The 16355-nt window shown below is 37.5% G+C and overlaps 1 long non-coding RNA gene across 1 annotated transcript; it reads right to left on the minus strand.

The window, feature by feature from the left end:
* Positions 1-5841: 5841 nt before the first annotated feature.
* Positions 5842-16174, minus strand: LOC150076607 (uncharacterized). The gene is made up of 4 exons (XR_016547827.1): positions 16033-16174; positions 10756-10896; positions 8026-8083; positions 5842-5997 (listed from the first exon to the last, which is right to left on the minus strand). It is a non-coding gene; the product is annotated as an uncharacterized LOC150076607 (long non-coding RNA).
* Positions 16175-16355: the final 181 nt, after the last annotated feature.

Raw genomic sequence — 16355 nt, forward strand, 5'->3', positions numbered from 1 at the left:
ACCAATTAGCTTGCTATCCCACATCTACAAGTTGTTCACAAGGGTCATTACTAACAGATTAGACAGAATACTTGTTGAGAATCAACCGAAAGAGCAAGCTGGCTTTAGGACAGGATTCTCAACTATGGATCACCTTCATGTAATATCACAGCTAATGGAGAAAGCAAATGAATATAAAACACCATTATGCCTGGCATTTGTGGATTATGAAAAGGCATTTGACTCCATACAGCATAAGGCAATGTTTCGGGCACTGGAAAGACAAGGCATTGATACCCCATATATTATGATTTTGAAGAAAATATATGAGAGTGCTACCTCCTTTATTAGACTAGACAAAGACAGTAGGAAATTCAAAATTGAGAAAGGAGTTCGACAAGGAGACACAATATCTCCGAAGCTGTTTACTGCTGCCCTTGAGGAAGCTTTCAGAAGATTAGACTGGTCGCAGAAAGGAGTCAATGTGAACGGAGAGTACCTAAACCATTTACGATTTGCAGTGACATTGTGGTTATTAGCCACGATCCCAACGAATTAGAGGAAAATCTTAATCAGTTATGCACAGCTAGTAAGGATTTTGGACTAAAGATGAATATGGCTAAAACAAAAGTAATGATGAACAAGTATGCCACAGAAAGGGAAATAAAGATTGAAGGAGCAGTAATTGAAAAGGTGGAGTCATATACCTATCTGGGACAAGTCATTAGCTGTAATAATGATAAATGGCTGGAAGTCAAGAGAAGAATAAATTTTGGATGGATAGCATTCAGGAAATATAGTCACATACTGAAGAGCAATATCCCAGTTTGTCTGAAACGTAAAATAATGAACCAATGTATACTCCCCACCATGACTTATGGAAGTGAAACTTGGGCACTCACCAAAAGAATGGAAGAGAAGCTGAGAACTACACAGCGAAGAATGGAACGGATCATATTGGGAATCAGACTGTTAGATAAGAAGAGAAACACATGGATTAGGCAACAAACTCAAGTAAAGGACATTCTTATCAAAACTAAAGAACTAAAATGGTCCTGGGCAGGACACATAGCTCGAAGACATGATGACAGATGGACTAAGAAAATAACAGAATGGTATCCAAGAGGAGCTAGAAGAAAACCTGGAAGACAAAGGCGGAGATGGATAGATGAAATTCATGAGTTTGTGGGTAGTAAATGGATGGCCAGTGCTCAAAACAGAAGGAACTGGAAAGTTGCTGGAGAGGCCTTCATCCTGCAGTGGATTGAAAATGGCTGATGATGATGATGATGATATATATATTCACACCGTACTACATCCTCACAAGGGGTCCTAGAACTAGTAGACGAACTATTTTTAATATTTTTCCCATGCATGAAAAGTTAAGAAACTAAAAAATATTTAACTTTCCGAAAGGAAGGTGAACTTGCTTTAATTTTGTAATATGAGGTGTCAAAACTCAAATATGGAATATTTTATTATATTTATTTTCATTTTTAGGATTTACCAACTATCTCGTTAATCAAATTTTATTCTGAAGGCCCACTCTATTAATTAATGAAGTACAATTAATTAATCATTTATTAATTAAGTAGAACTTTTAAAATTCCTGCATTTTGTGGATTGGAATCGAATTAAAACATAAACACATTTTCCAGCACAATTTTCATTCAGTCATTTCTATAACTCCTTGAACATAGCATTAAACATAGAGAAGCCTTCAACAATAATTAGTCTATTTTCAAAGAATTGCAAAGCAACAGACTGTTTTGAATTTATAAAATTCAAAAGTGAAGTTAACCATGTTGTAACGTTGTATGTTATCTGTCCCCCACCCCAAATTCCCAGTTTTCAAGATGGTGTTTACTGAATCACATAAATTACCGATTTCATGAAAAATAAATAAAAATAGCTTAAAATAACGCTTTTCCCAAGTAACTGTCTATTTTCATTCATTAACCAAGTGTTTTTTTTTAAATATCCCAAATTTCATAATGAGATATATTTTTATACTCAGATATTTTAGAAGATATTTTAGACTGTGTGCGGGCGCCTCCGTAGCCAGGTGGGAAGGAGCAGCAGTGCGTAGCATACGCTTCTTGATCAGACCGTGGTTCGAGCCCGTCACCACCAAATACGTATGATGCGGAAAGGTCAGGGAATGACCACCGCATATTCCTGGAACAATATGGCCTTAGTTGCTAATGCTCCTAAAAACCAAATAACAAACAAACGAACAGAATGTGTGCTATTAAATGTTAGGTATTATTACTATAATAATGATAAAGAAACAGCCAAAAAAAATTATCCGTGTCACCAGTTCATTTCCCAAGAATTTGTCTAGTTTTTCCTTGAATTTATTTAAAATAAACACCTCTACAACAATGTATTGAAGCCCCTTTCAGGAATGAACCACCGTTGACTGAAGGCAGACTTCCGCGCATCAATTCAAGCATCCTTTCTGAATTTGAATTTATGCCTCCTCATGCGTACAGTCTGAGAAAGTGGAAGAATCCAATCAGCATTTAACATGCGCAAGAATTTTAAAGCCTTAAACACCTCAATCAGATTACCTCATCTCCAGATGGTGCAATTTGCAGAATTGAAGCCTTTCTTGTTAAGAGAATCCCCTTTCTTCCCTTCACTATTCTCGTTGCCCTTCTCTGCACCGTTCTAGCAGATTTACATCTTTCCCAAAGTGAAGCCTCCAGACCTGTATACAGTAGTTAAGATGCGACCTAACCATGGCCTTCTACAAGGCAATATTCACCACCTAAATATGTTAACAAGTTTTCTGTACTTCTTTGAGAAAACCTGAGCTGTTCTGGCAACCTGTCTGCACTGCTCAAAAAACTTCATATCTCACTGCGCAATTACTTCCAGTTTTTTTCGGTTTCCACTACGCTGGGTGCCACAATTAGTATTCAAGTCTGGGATTGCTGATATCCTTATGCAGTACCTCACATTTGTCAATTTCTTCCACTGCTATTTATCAGCCCAACGGTCTAATTTTTTTAGATCTTGTTGCAGTAGCTGACCTTGATTATTGTCATTAACCATCCTGCCAATCCTTATATCACTTGAAAACTTAGACATTAAGCCCGATATACCTTCATCCACTGAAAAAATCCATCAATAATATTGAAAAAACAATGGGCTCAGAACTGAACCCTTGGGGAATCCGCTACTAACATTAGAAAAGGATATCACAGAAGATATGTCATTCATCCAGTTTTAATAACGTATTTCTTTAAATAAATTACTAATATTACAATAAAACAAACTCGATTCCTCCTCAAGATTTTCCGAATGATATATATTTGAGCCACTAAACTCGAGTCCAATTTATTCAAAGCTATTCAAATAAATAAACGTTGCATCTTAACGTTCTATCTCCAAAGAAAAAGTATCTTATTTATATTACTTCACTCATTTTTGTTGAGATGATTGGCTTAGAAAAAAATAATAAAAACACTGAACGTCCGCAGATGGACCGATTGCTTATTAGAATACATGTTACACTGTGCGGAACTCAATTATCTAACATTATTCTAATGTCCTCACATTGCTTACAATAGTGAGCATCCCAAATGCGAAATTGATTATTAAATTGCGTAATTTTCTAATTAAGTATTAATCAGTTTAATTTTGGTTAATATTGCGCTCTCGATTCCTCCCTGGGTTTTCCGAATGATATATATTTGGAGACACAAAACTCCACGGTCAAAATCTTGGACCTCCAATTATTCCGGCCATATTCAAGAACGGTTTGTTATTTTATAACAAATGAAATGCACGTGTAAATAAAAATATGAAAAATGGTGAATAGAACTTAGAATTTGTGAAAACACTATTCATAAATTAATGTAACCAACCACATTACATTCGGCTAAGGCTAGCTAAAGACTAACAGATTGAATCATATTTGTAACGGCGCAAATATAAACTTTATTATCCTTCAGAAAACCTTAAAATAAGAAGTACTGGATCTAAATATCTATTCCTTACTATTTGGTGGCATTTTATATTTTGCTTATGTTGCTAGCCTACTGACCTGGATATGAAATTGAAGGCTCAAATATATGGCTCAATTTTGCTTTCATCAGATCCAGAGTTTAACGCACAACGAATAAAAGCAAAAGAATCCATTATACATTAAATGTATGCCAATTCCCTCGTTATTTGCAATATCTGCTAATATCATTTTCTCTCAAAAGGCCCCTTTATTCAAACTTTAACAATATCTTCGAACTTACTTGCAGGGGACTATTTGGATAGTTAAATTTGAAACTGAAAAACGATGATACAGGATTGAGGCAGAAAATAAAATCTGACAGATTTCAGGCGCATAATTGCAATAGGTACACGAGCATGGGGAGCTTTTCGCTGCCTTGAAAGATCGATGCCAAGAACTGGGTGTTTTTAAGTCTTCTTATTTCCAAATTAAGGACAAATTCCGTTATCAACCGTTCCGTCAAACTCGTTAATGTTTTTAAATTTAATAGCATCATTAAACGGACGAATCCGCTATGCATTTAAATATGTGAGTGCACTGCAGGTTGTTTCCAAGCTTATTAAGAGCAGAACTGTGTTAGGCCATAATCCTGCTGAAATGAATGAATGAGTTATCTTGCTTTGGTGAAGAGACAACCAGGGCGGTGCATGGAAGATAACTTCCATGTTATCTTCCACACACACAACAACAACAACAGCTATGAACATTCCCCTTTAAAATGGGCTGCAGAGTCTGTCTTTTATTGTTTATAAGCCGTGTGTGTGTGCGTGTGTGTGCGCTTTTTGAAAAGTTGAGTGTCTAGAAATAACAGCTTATTTTGATCTGCAATTGAAATCGTGTTATTTCAAAGAAAAAGAAAAAATACTATTTTTTTACACTTCCATTCGGTTTATGCTACTTTATCTCAGAAATTTTACTAAAATGTAAAGTTTTGATTTTAAGAAGTTTGAAACAGAAGTTATTTAACAGAATTCACTAAAATATAAAACTGTACAGCTTCCTGTAAACTTGAGCTTATAGGAAGCGTGAATTTGGACAAATGAAAGAGGCAAGAAGTGTTAGAAAACTCCTTTACTTTAATTTTAATGAGTAATAAATGCTCTCAAAAATGAGAATTTATTATGTGCACAGAAAAGGGTGACACTTTTGAAAGATATTTGAAAACCAAGCAGATTTTAGAGAATACTTAGCTGAACGGATAGGTGAAACTTTAAACATCACAGTTTTGTAACGTATATTCAACAGTCGTTGTAATTTCAAAACAAGTGACCTCCTGCAGTTCACATCCTGTTATCCGAAGGGCATTTTTCATAGTTAGACCAACGTGGAAAAGAGAAATCGCACAGAACAGCGGATCTTCCTCGTCAGAGTATAGGCTAACCTGTACTTTCATATTTTAGAGGAATGTTTCAATTTTGCGCTTATATTTTAGCATGCTATAATAAGCGTAAAACACATATCCAGGACATAAACATAAAGCGTGGGGAGGGGAGAATGGAAAGGTTATATTTCTCTAAAAAAAATATGTTTCTCAGACGTTAGGATGCATTTACACGTCTGCTTTATTATAAACAATCATTTTAGCACGTTTTAGTTTTAAAAGAGGAAATTAAAAGTATATAACATCACATGAAAAGCATACACACAGACGAAATGAGGAGGTTTAACAGTTTTAAAACGTTCGCTAATTAATATGATATGTTTAGTGAGACAACAAATACATCAATTAGAATTATTTTATTTCACAGAAGGTATACACTCAGTGGTTTGGTGCAAATGTCTTATAAATATCATGTCTGTACCGAAATTACAGTTTTGATGAAACAAAAAAAAAATTACATGGTTTTTACATTTCACCGAAATTGATCTGTTTGGCGAATACATCAGCAGTGGCAAATATCTCAACAGACAGGGTGTGCATTCATTCAGGCGTTTTATTATTATTATTATTTTCTTCAGAGCACCAGTGTCGCAAGCTGTGCATAGGAAAACATCACAGAATCCTGAAGAAAAGAAATGAACGAAAAATTTATGAAAAATCGGCATTGAAAAATTTCTTTAGTTATTTATTGCCAATCAACTTGACTGGATATTACCACCCCACTCCCACTAAATGTTAGACTTGTCTTCACACCCACAGAGTATATATGTATTTCACAGTATGAGGGACATTTCAATGTCCCTCATACTGTGAAATACAACGTTCTCTGAGCAGTACTGTATTGTGAACCTTACTCTTTAAATTAAGGAAGTGGAGAAACTTTACATTGAGCAATAGTTGGTGCGATAGCTATGTAGTAGTATCACCCTTTTTTTTATTCTGTTCGATTAGAAGAAATAAATTCGCCGTGCGGGTCCCAGCCTTGTTCTGCATTTTGCTGGGTACTAGGATAATCTGCGGGTTTTCCGGAGCGTTATGCTCTTTATAAAGTTCAATTAACCTTGAATATCTGGTTATCTTGGCTCATTGCCTTTCTAACAGTAGATGCGGTATTTTCTGAATATGGAATTTGATTATACGAGTATTTCACAGCTGTAAAACACAGCTAGTCCTCACATTGATACTATTTTCATCAGTTTGATCTCTTACTTCTTTTAGGCTCAGTTTACAGAGTTGGTTGAAATGTCCTTCTTTATATACAGAGCAGTTTTAATTAAGACCATGTCTAATTACCGCTGAAACAGAAGTGTGTGCTTCAAAACTTCAGACATATTGGACCATATTTTCCAAAGTTTCTTAATTTCTAATTCCTAAATATTAATTTCTTTTTCCCTGAAAGGACCAAGACCAACGCTTGAACATATTAGTGATGAGTCAATGATTATCATCTTAAGATTTCGAAAAATTTAATTCAGAATTTCAAAAATGAACTTCTCAATTTAAATTAAGCGCTTTAGCATAATTTAAATTGGTATCCTTGTCAAGTAAAATTAGCACTAACAAATAAGAGAAGAAAGCGAGCGTATACAGCAACAGCCAAAAAAGTTCATTTCACCCATCCACCCCCTCCCAATAGTTTGTCTAGTTAACCACTTGGTTGAAAGCAAACTTTCATGCAGGCTGCGACCATTCTTCCGCAATTTGAATTTATGCCCCCTCATGTGCATAGTCTGAGGAATAAGAAAAACATGAAAAATAAAATGACATGAGGCATAAGAGAAAGAATCTGATCAGCACTGAGTTTGCTAAAGTCATTAAAACCTTAACTAATAATCAATCAGATCACATTGCAGGTGCCTAGTCTCCGAATGCTGCAATTTGCAGAACTGAAGCCTTTCTTGGTAAGAGCACCCCTTTGTTGCCCTCATCAATATCATTGCCCTTCTCTGTACCCGTTCCAGCAGTTCGACATTCTTCCGAAAATGATGCTTCCTAACCTGTATGAATTACCCAAGATGTGACATAACCAATTCCACCAAAAGTCTTGTATATCATTGACACAACCACATATGCTGTTCCGGTAGCCTGTCTGCACTGCTCAGAGAATTTCATATCTGACGGCACAATCACTCCCTGCTCTTATTTATCCTCCACTAACCTGAGTGTAGTATCACACAGTTGGTACATCATTCTGGGGTTACTGCTACCCACATGCAGTACTTTGCATTTGTCAATGCTAAACCTCAATTGCCACTTCTCATTCCATCTTGTCAGCCTAGTACTGCCATCCACACTGCCAATCTTTGTATCATTTGCAAGCTTGAACATTAATTCTGATATACCTTCCTCATCATCATTGATAAATATTGAAAATGTCAATGGGCCTAACACCGAACCCTGGGAGGCATCACAAATAACATTGTTCTACGAAAGGCAGTGTCCATTGATTACCACAGTCTGTTTTCTGTCACCCAACCATCCCTTTATCCATAGAAGCAACTAGCCCTTAATGCCACACTGCTTCAATGATGACGTAATTTTACATATAGTGTGATTTAATAAGGAAATATTAATCTTTAAGGGGGTGATGCAATTTATGCAGCTGACACTGTGCACACACAGAGAGAGAGAGAAAGAGATATTTACTTACCATAACCATAATTTCTATATGAAAATCAAGTTGAGGCAATCCAGATTTTATCACTGTACTGCAAAAATAAAATTATAATATAAATGCTTTCGTATAAACAATTTCCATTAGTTAAAAAATCAATTCAAATTTATTGTCAAAGTAGAATAACAGCTATTTTGTTAATTTATTTAAATGAAAATATTTTTGTCTGAAAACGGTTTTACAACTATTTCTCTAAAATAACTTCTATCGAAGTTACTTTATATTGCAATCGTATCAGAACTACAGACAAATTCTGAAGGCAGACCTTCAGGATTTTTTGACCGTAGTCAGTTCGAAATTTACAAAGAAATAAGAATACGTACAGTGCAGTTACTCAACCTAATTCATGTTAATTAACAGTCCAGTATTGAGATCGAGCTGCTCTATTATATAAGCGACTGTCTGTAAAAATATATTTAAGTGAAGACGATATTTAGTTAAATATGCTTCATCGTTGATTCACTATTTTTAACGAATACCTCCACACAATTTCCTTAGATATTTAAACAAGTTAATGAGTGTATTCAATAGTCCTGATAGTATTCATTTGCGCAGTCTCCTCCAGAAGGATCAATTCGTAATTCATATAAGGATTTAAGGGTGGAGGATGACATTGTATCATCGAACTTAGCATTAGAAGTGGAAAGCGATGTAAGAAAACCAAGTTATACGCTACTATATATAGAGAATCAGCCAGAAAAATAAAAATTCTGGTATTATCTCTCATCTGACCATCTCCTCTAATAGTTTGTTTTCTTCGTCCCTGAATTTATTCAGAAATTACCCACTTCCATAACACCAGATGGAAGTTTGTTCCAACAATTAACTGCCAGCTGGCCGAAGGCAATTTCCGCACATCTATCCTGCAACGATCCTTTCTCTATTTCAATTTATGTTCCCTCAACTCAGCAAGAGAAACAATGCCATCAGCACTGAGCTTATTCAATCCTTTAAAAGCGTTAAACACCCCTCACTCAGATCTTCTCGCAATTATATTGCTGGATATCTGTCCTCCAGGCCTTTGTTATATTGGAATTCGTTTGGTATCTACAAAGAGCAAACATGCGAATTTTTTTTTGACACTTTCAACTTTGGATACGGTGGAATACCATACCTATAAATGAGATAAGTACAACGATAACATACGGCTCGCCTCCACGGGGCAAAGACGGTAACTAACAGAGTGCAACTTCTATATCCTGCTTGGCTAAGAGGCCGATCACTCAACACGAACAACATAACCCTAAACTACACAACAGAATAATTTCTCCACTGCACTGATCGGCGAGTTTAGCAAAGTACTCTACAAAAAACTGCAGGGTTGCCATAATTTAGCTCGGTACCGCATCCACAATCAGTAACAAAAATGTTCTTTCTCTACACACATATTCAAATTCTGCATCCCTTCGGTCTGAGTGACACCAATTCTCCAATACCCCAACAAGGTCTGCCTTCAACACACCAAACGGGATTTCAGATTCATCAAATTAATTTATACATGCATCGTTTTTACTCCTATAACCCAAAACAGCTCACGTACATTTCTTCTTATGCTGGAGTTAAAACTCAGGTTGGGTCTTAGCCTTCTCAACGATATTCCACCAATAAGCCCTCCTAGAAATCAAACTAATCCAACTTCTTATTCGCATGATATTTAAGTCCTATTCTACGTCATCCAGCCGTCTTTTCCGCGGGTATTTTTCTCTCGCCCTCCTACCGGTAGGTTTCCATTTCATTGTACTCTTAGTAGTTCTGCTGTCATCCATGCTCATAACATGCCCACCCAGGCAAGTCTTTGGCTCTTCACAAATCTGACGATGTCTCCAACCTAAATAAGGTGGTCAAGTTCATGGTGTATTGTGATCCTCCACGATCCATCAACGTCTTGTACGGGTCAAAAACTTTTCGTAAAATTCGATGCTCGAACTCTCTCAAGAACTGCTCATTTTTACTCGTTAATGTTCAAGTTTCACAACCGTATTGGTCTAATGAAACTTTTGTATATTCTTAATTTTATATGTCTGTTCAATACTCTGGACTTCATTAGTTTTTTACGTGCATAGAAACACCTCTTTTCACTCAGGATACGGGTCTTAATTTCATTAGTAACAGAGTTGGACTGCTTTATCTGCGAAATTCTGAACATGCTCGAACGAGAAGCCGCTGGTTCTTAAATTTTCCATGTTATCTGCCGTTCTCCGGACTTCCATATATTTTGATTTCTCTTCGTTTATCCTAAGTCCTCTTCTTTGTGCTTCACTATTCAGGCATTGTTTCCTCCAGTGCTCCTTTAGTTCAACTGATAATAGCAACATCATCAGCATATGCTCAGATCTGCACTGTCTTTGTGCCTGGGTCCAATCACTTGTAATTTTCTGACAGCCACATCTAAAACCAAGTTAAATAACACAGTAGAAAGTGCATAGCCTTGTCTAACACCAGCGTTAATGTCAAAGGGAGTCGTAAACTGGTTGTCAATTCTCACCAGTGCTTCGGAGCCAGCCAGGGTTGCTCTTAAACCTAACTTTCGCTTGAACTATTTTTGGATATTTTGACTGGTGCTTTCATATCAGATTTTTCGAAATGTTATCTAGAAGGAACTTTGTAGCACCTGTATTTTATTATATAATTAAAGTAGTACATTTAATCGCGCTTCTCAACCAAACAAAGAAACGTCATTTAACATATCATTCGCATTGTTCTAACCATTTGTAAAGCAGTTCTTCTGTCCACAGCAGAGAGGACAGCATACATTTCCTGCGCCACAATCTCTGTCTTCAGAACACTCGGGAGGCGTCGGTGTGCTGGGACACCCATTTGGATAACACCCAGGCAGAGGACATATTCCTAAGAAATAAATAACTTTATGTAAATAATTTCTTATTTATTCTTTAAACTTGATAATATAATTTTCCCTTCAAAATGAGCAAAATCGACATTTGCATTCAGGAAACAAATTTAATGGAAAGAGCGCACACTCGGTTTATTTAAAGTCCATTGTGTTTATTTTTTTATGTAAACATCATTGGCGGCACCTACTAAATTTCGGACGGAAGTAATATCAATTCATCACGATTTTGCGACGTGGAAATGACGTTTCATAACATATAAAACGGAGTGGGGAGAGGATATCGTGCAAAGGATCATGGGAGCGATCTTGGATGTACTCAGACCTGGCATAAACCAGCTGGTTGCGGAAAAACATCTATGATTTGGGGCATACCATTTAGTTGCTTTGGTGTAACCATTGTCATCCATGGCAGAAACCTTTTGGTAACCAGAGAAATGGATATTTTGAAGGCAGTGATCCTGGATGAGCTCAGAGCTGATATAAACTAGCTCTGAGCACATCTGAGCTGGGCCGGTCAAGAATACCTGTATGAGAGTAGAATCTTTTGCTTGTCATTGGCCATCCTCATTAAGTTGCAGAAGTCCTCGTTGGTCGTCAAGTTGTTGCATTTCTTTGCAATTGCGCTGAATCGGTTGAGCGAGGCGAGCTTTCAAAATTAATAGAATCAAAACAATAACGCGTAGTTAATTTAGTTTTAATTGAAGGAAGTATCTGCTTTAGATCGTCATTCATCTCGCTGTTTGGATGATTGTAAAAATTTCTAAAGAGGTTTCTTCTCGCAGTCGCTCTACAACGCTATGCAGGTCATTACCGCATGCTTCGTCAGGGTCAACGTAGTCGTTGTTTTGACACCCGTTTTATATATTTCAATAGTTTTGCGAATGTCCAAGTCTGATTCATACAATTTGCGATCTAATATGAGATCTTCATTGTGGTCGTAGATCTTGACATATTTCATCTGAGACAGTATCTCTGTTTCCTGATTGCTAAATGGAATGTGCAGGGTTACCATCTCCCGCTTGTACTCGTTGAGATCGTCAGCCGTCATAGTTTAGATAACGTATTATGCGTGGATACCGTCGTTTCTTGCAGATCTCTTAGCGCTTCATGTGTAACATGATCATGTGTATGACAAAGTAACAAGATCCAACACGATAGAATGACTGTAACAATACAAATACTTGTATTGTTGCAATCCTACTATTAAACAAATGGCTACGATCAAATGGTTTCCCGTTAACCTCTTCCAAACATTGATTTGATAGAGTTAGCAGCGGGAATATGTATCCTATTTATCACTAACATTGATTCGGTAGAGTAAGTAGCGGGCGTGAGCATAAATTACATCGTTCATAATTTCGATTCTACCTGTTCGAAATTTAGTAGGTGTCGTCAAAGATGTTTTATGTGTAAACATCTTTGACGACAGGGTCAGCGTCGTCGTATATCTACGGAACCAGCTAGTTTATACACACTCTGGATAAAAGGATGGTTAAGTGGGAGAAGACAGAGGGTGGTAATCAATGGGTGCTGCTCTTCGTGGACTAATGTTATTAGTGGAGTCCCACAGGGTTCTGTGTTAGGTCCACTGTTGTTTTGTATATTTATCAATGATATTGATGAAGGTATATCAGGCTTAATGTCGAAGTTTGCAGATGATACAAAGGTTGGCAGGGTTGTTAATGACAGTAATGGCAGTGTGCTACAGCAACAGGATCTAGATAATTTGGGCAGATGGGCTAAGAAATGACAACTGAAGTTTAACCTTGACAAATGCAAAGTATTGCATATGGGTAGAAGTAACCCCAGAGAAACTACACTTAAGGTGGTAGAAAATGAAAAAGACCTGGGAGTAATTGTGCAGTCAGATATGAAGTTTTCTCAGCAATGCAGACAGGCTGCCAGGGCAGGTCATGGGGTTTTGTCAATGATATATAGGAATTTTGCTAGCAGGGAGAAGGAGGTGATTGTCCCTCTGTATAAGGCAATGGTCAGGCCACGCCTTAAGTACTGTGTACAGGTCTGGAGGCCTCATTTTAGGAAGAATGTAGATTTACTTGAGCGTGTACAGAGAAGGGCAACAAGATTGGTGAGGGGAATGAAGGGATCCTCTTACGAAGAGAGGCTTAAGTTCTGCAAATTGCAGTGACTGGAGACTAGGCACCTGCGCGGTGATCTGATTGAGGTATATAAGGCCTTGAATGGGTTGAGCACGCTGAATTCTGATGGGATCCTTTCACTTGTTCAGATTACGAACCTAAGGGGGCATAAATTCAAATTAAGAAAAGACAGATGTAGAATAGATGTACGGAAATTTGCCTTTAGCCAGGGGGTGGTTAATTGCTGGAACAAACTTCCATCTGTCGTTGTGGAAGTTGACAGGTTAAATAAATTTAATGAGGAACTGGACAGGCATTTGGAGGGAATGGTGTGATTTTTTTTATTTTATTTTATTTTATTTTATTTTTTTGGCTGATGCTGCATAAGCTCATACAGTTGCTTTCTTGCATCACATGCCACTACTACTACTATCTCTGAGTACATTCAAGATCACCTCCCATGATCCTTTGCGTGATCTCCTCTCCCGACTCCGATTTTCTTTTATGAAATGGAAATAACGTCATATGACGTCTTTCTGCGTCGTAAAATTGTGACAAATTGATTTTACTACTATCCGAAATGTAGTAAGTGATCTGCAAGATCACCTCTCATGATCCTTTGCGCATTGCATTGCATTTCTTTGCATCCCTTGGCAAGGGATGCAAAGAAAAACAGCAAAGAGTTCTTTACTTATGTAAACTCTAGAAGGAAGGGGATGAATCAGATTGGTCCACTTGATATTGATGGGTCAACTGTTGATGATCCTGCTCAGGTAGCTAACAAACTAAATGAATATTTTGCATCGACATTCACACATGAGGAGTTATTCAGCAAGGGGAATGCCAGAGGTGTATTCTACTCTAGCAGTAAGCTACAGAATCTTGAAATAACTGGGAGTAAAGTGGAGGAGAAACTGTTGAAGATAAACACAAGAAAGGCACCCGGGGTGGATGGGATCTATCCAGTTATATTAAAGGAGGCAGCGAAGGAAGTAAGCAAACCCTTAGCCATAATTATGAGAGTTTCCTTGGACTCAGGGGAGGTACCCATGGACTGGAAATGTGCAAATGTGACCCCAATTCACAAAGTAGGATCAAAGGCTGACACAAGTAATTATAGACCTGTGAGCTTAACTTCTGTTCCAGGAAAATTAATGGAGGCACTGGTTAAAGAAGCACTGCAGGATCATTTAGACAAGACTTCAGTTATAGCTCAGACACAGCATGGTTTTGTTAAGGGGAAGTCTTGCCTGACCAACTTGATTGGATACTATGATGCAGTCACAAAAGAACTGGATGCAGGGAATAACTTTGATATTATATACTTGGATCTTAGAAAGGCTTTTGATACTGTTGCACATGGAAGACTGCTACACAAATTGGAGCAGTGTGACATTGGAGGCAAATTGCTGCTATGGATAAAGGGGTGGTTGAGGGGGAGAAGACAGAGAGTGGTAATCAATGGACACTGCTCATCGTGGACTAATGTTATTAGTGGAGTCCCTCAGGGCTCAGTGTTGGGTCCATTATTGTTTTCTGTATTTATAAATGATATTGATGATGGTATATCAAGCTTAATGTCCAAGTTTGCAGATGATACAAAGGTTGGCAGGGTTGTCAAGGACACTACTGACACTATGCTGCTGCAACAGGATCTGGAAAGGTTGAGCAGATGGGCTGAGAGGTGGCAAATGAAGTTTAACATTGACAAATGTAAAGTACTACACATGGGAAACAGCAACCCCAGAGCAACGTATCAACTCTGTGGTACTACACTGACAGTGGTAGAGAATGAAAGGGACTTGGGGATGATTGTGCAGGCAGATATGAAGTTCTCTGAGCAGTGCAGACGGGCTGCAAGAGTAGCTCATGGAGTATTGTCAATGATATACAGGAATTTTTCCAGCAGGGATAAGGAGGTGATTATTCCATTGTATAAGGCAATGGTCAGGCCACACCTAGAGTACTGTATACAGGTCTGGAGGCCTCATTTCAAGAAGGATTTAGAGCTGCTGGAACGAGTACAGAGAAGGGCAACAAGATTAGTGAATGGAACAAAGCGGAGCTCTTACGAAGAAAGGCTTAAGTTTTGCAAATTACAGTGTCTGGAGACTAGGCACCAGCGAGGTGATCTGATAGAGGTGTATAAAGCCTTGAATGGTTTAAGCATGCTCAATGCTGATGGGATTCTTCCTCTAGCTCAGAAAAATCACCTGAGAGGGCATAAATTCAAATTGAAGAAAGACAGATGTAGGATAGACGTGCGGAAATTTGCCTTTAGCCAGCGGGTGGTTGGTTGGTGGAACAGACTTCCATCCCTTGTAGTGGAGGTTGATAGCCTAAATAAGTTTAAGGCTCAGCTGGACAGGTATTTTGAACGAACAGAGGGGTGAAGTGGAAGTGGGTTTTTTTTTTTTTTTTTTTTTTGGCTGATGCTGCATAAGCTTGCTTTCTTGCATCAAATGCCTCTACTAATGCTAATGCTAATGCTAATTGCCATCCAAGATCACATCCTATGATCCTTTGTGCGGTCTCCTCTCCTAACTTCGTTTTTCTTTGTTATATCACGATGTTCGCGTCGCAAAATCGTGACAAATTGATTTTACTACCGTCGGAAATTTAGTAGGTGCCGCCAAAGATATTTACACATTAAAAACTAAATTTTCTGTTTATAATCCGAGACGACCACACGGTCAGAGGTTGGAATCGTATTCTACTGACTTCATGAATCGTATTCTACAATTTGTGAAGTCGATTTTCATTGATAAAATAACCTATAAAACGATTATTGTTCAGCTGAAAAGTAGTTGTTTATGAACAACTGTTATTGCAATTCATCGATTTTTATATTAATCATTCTCCATCTTGTGGAATTTCGGACGTCCTTTGTGTTGGCCAATGATTTCGATGTTGTTTGCGACCCACGAGAAAATTCAGTCTAATTGCCTGATCAAGAATTCCTTTAAAGACATCAATATAAGAAAAAAACTTCACCTTATTGATTTATGATAATTATTTGAATGTTATACTTGCTTCTGTAGCAATACTTTGTGTTGCAGCATCCAGTGCAACAGTACCCTTCGTAGCCGCAATCTGCATCCACTTCACATTCCGGTTTCACCCCTGACGAATTTTGGGGCGGACATGCTATCCTAGGACAGTTGACTACACCAGGGCAATAAACTGTAATGAGGAAAAGTGGTTATCAGAATATACACTGACATGTACACATTCAGAGTAGATATTGCTTTCAGTTAAAACTAAATTAACTACGTGTTATTATTTTGATTCTATTAATTTTCGTTATTAATTCTGATTATATTAATTTTATTTATTTATTATTGTTTTTTTTGTGA

Source organism: Mastigoproctus giganteus, chromosome 13, assembly GCF_048544385.1.
Source record: "Mastigoproctus giganteus isolate SK-2022 chromosome 13, ASM4854438v1, whole genome shotgun sequence".
In the NCBI taxonomy this organism is placed as follows: domain Eukaryota; kingdom Metazoa; phylum Arthropoda; class Arachnida; order Uropygi; family Thelyphonidae; genus Mastigoproctus; species Mastigoproctus giganteus.